The following is a 3,021-nucleotide window of genomic DNA, read 5'->3' on the forward strand; positions in this document are numbered from 1 at the left end:
AGCCTTGAACTTGCAGCCCTCTGGTTGCAATGTTAGTAGATAGGCCTCTGCACCAGAGAGCCTGGGTTTCATAATGGGAGCAAACCTAGAGCCATGAGCCACAAGATTAAGGAGCTAGAGCCTCCGAGTTGAACCCTATCCAGTGGGTTTAGACTGGTAGGCCTAGCTAGAGAAGGACGGGGGGCAAGGCCCATGGTGGTTGAGAACCCCAACATAGAATTACAATAGGCAGTCTCCCGCTTGTAAGAACACCTGTATAATATTACATCAAGATGTGGCAGATGAGTAAAAGTGGGATATGAGAAGCATTAAGGGACTTCAAGGGTGCCCCTCATAGGCTCCAGATAGCAAACAAAAGAAAAAAATGCCGCTGGGGAGTGCAACCTGTTACAGAGGGAAATAAGAATGAGCAGGGCTATGTATGTCAGGGCATACATTTTTTGTACAATTTTTTGCCAAGATGCACAAAGGGTATACAAAGGATAATATGTATACAAAGGGTAATATCAAGTAGAAGGAAAGAAGTGATCTTGTGTCAGTACACAGCATTGGTAGGACCACTAGTAGAATAAAGTGTCCAGCTCTGTTGCCCACAGGTCAAGGAAGATGTTGAGAAAGTTAAAAGTGGGGAGGAGGGGAGAGAAGCCTTCTACATTTTGGGTGAAAAAAGTCTTAAAATGTAGATCTTAAGAAGATCAGGTGATTCAGATCATGGAACATAAGGTTGACAAGTGACTTGATTACCGTGTATTGGTACTTACACATGGCAAAGATATCCCTTGTCTTGCTGACAAGAGCATGACAAGACCTGTTGGCTCTTGAGATTGAACATAGACAAATTCAGCCCTAAAATTCAATATGCAATTTCTTTGCTGTGAGATGAATCAAACATTGGAACAGTTTACTAAGGAAGATGGCAGGCTCAGCAGGGAAGAAAATTTTAAAAAGAAGATTAGATAACGACCTTAAATATATAACTCGTGGTTGGCTGGCTGGTTGTAGGGGTACTTTCCAGTCTTGGCTCCATGGACCCCCCTGTTCACCTCTGTCCTTCAAGGGCCATGGAAAGAACAGGATTACCTGCATTGCCTTTATCATGCTCATGACCCTTGCAGTTCTACATTGAGATATTAGCTATAACTAGAAGAATTTATCTTTAGGAAGAACTTTTTTGCATGATACACAATTGGCCAGATTCATTCTGGTTGTTGCCAATGCCTTCCTCTAAAGTATCAGCAAATGGCAGCAGCTAGAGAGAGGTCACTGGATTACTGGACCAGTAATCTTTGGTGAAATAGAAGATCCCCTTCCTTAGATGCCTGCCTTCAGTTTCTTGCTCAAACTGATTTGGGATCCAAAGGGGGTTTTTCCCCAGGTCAGACTGTCTGGGACATTGAATTTGTGTCCTTTCTCTGCAGCTACAGCAAAGTACATGGATGGGCTGTTAGGATTGTCTATGCACATCGACATCTTTCCATGCTACGCAGAGTTCTTGGCTATTGGTGCCACCCTGTTCCCTGCTTTTCTATGCTTCTTTAGTCTCCTGAATGCTAAAATGCTTCAGTTTGTTAAGTTATTGGCCTCAGTTATTGGGCTGTGGATGCAATGTTATGGCCTGTGATGTACTAGATCTAATAGTCCCTTCTGGGATTTACCTCTGTAAAGCTACGAAGCACTTGAAGTTCATCTACATTTTATAATGATGCTAATGCCAGCATCAGCTGTACATTTCTGTATTCATGTAGAGCAAAACAAACACTTAGGAAAGACCTGAGGACATACAGGAAGCCTAAAGTACAAGCATTTAAAACCAAATCTTACTTTTCCATCTAGGATTGCTATTTTCACAATTAAGAGTGTCCTCAACTGGCTGTTGGTGTTGCCTATTACATACAGCTATTGACTATTCACTTCCTTGTAGCCTAGTATCCATAGAAACAGTGGTCCTTACTCATACAGGATCATCACAAATCTAGACCGCACTGATTTAAAAGTACCAATGGCATACTGAAGACACTCACCAAAGGCTTTTTGAGAATGCACTCAATACTTACCTGATGATGGACATTAAGAACAAACCAGAATGGACCCAGGGAGTCTGGCATTCATATGATGCTCTACAGACTAGGGAACCTGACACTTCTTCCTACTAACACTGCCTTGTGTTTCTGGCTTAATATGCAGCTTGGAGGCTGCTGTTCTGGATGCTTTCCTGAAGGAAAGACCAATTTCAATGGTCTACTGACATTTGAATTTATACTATTTTGAATGCAAAATAGATACTAAATTCAAGATTCTGGAAAAGCAGATAAAACATTAAAAATACTTTAACAATTATCAGACACATGAGATGCATGTATAATATAACTATTTGATAAGAGGTAATCTGATACATTCTATTACAATATATAAGGTGCTACCAGAAAATAAATCACGACAAAACAATTAGTCTCATTTCTAGTATGAAATGCAGTTTGTAGCATATTAAAATTCCGACAGCCTCCATCTGTTTCAACGATGCTGCCTTATAATTTAATTACACAAGGTATCCATGCCTGAGTCATTAACAGCATTATGAATAATGGGATTCATTAGCGGTGGCCTACATGTGCTGTTTGTTTCTATTTTTTTTTCCCAGAGATATATCAGTTACTTGGAAAGACTTCTATTTGGATCCTCTCCATCTGGGTTATTTCAATATAATTGCTGTATGTAGAATGGTTTCATTTTCCTTATTCTGTGAGTTTAGTAAAGTGTGCTGGCCTCTTGCTCTGAGGATGGGGGCAGCTCTGTGAGCACATAGGTGGACACATCATTACACTGTCAAAGCTGAGTTATAGTTCTTCCATGCAAACCTGACTGTTTACAGCCTCAAATAAAGTGCAGCAGGTCTTCTTCTGCCAGTGGATCCATTACATGAAGTAGAGTCGTTGTGATCAGCGACCATAATGTCTTGAACTTCCAACACCTATAATGTGATTAAATGTCATTACTGGCTATGTATTATTCACTAGGGCTGTA

General features: G+C 40.6%; 1 long non-coding RNA gene across 1 annotated transcript in view; it reads left to right on the top strand.

Moving 5' to 3' along the window:
* Positions 1-2,304, top strand: part of LOC109298307 — a 39,780-nt gene extending 37,476 nt beyond the window's left edge. The window contains exon 3 of the long non-coding RNA XR_002097581.1: positions 2,185-2,304. This is a non-coding gene — a long non-coding RNA (uncharacterized LOC109298307). The remainder of the gene's footprint in view (positions 1-2,184) is intronic.
* The last annotated feature ends 717 nt before the right edge of the window (positions 2,305-3,021 follow it).

Source organism: Gavialis gangeticus, unplaced genomic scaffold (genome assembly GCF_001723915.1).
Source record: "Gavialis gangeticus isolate Ggan-Ray unplaced genomic scaffold, GavGan_comp1, whole genome shotgun sequence".
NCBI classification, from domain to species: domain Eukaryota; kingdom Metazoa; phylum Chordata; order Crocodylia; family Gavialidae; genus Gavialis; species Gavialis gangeticus.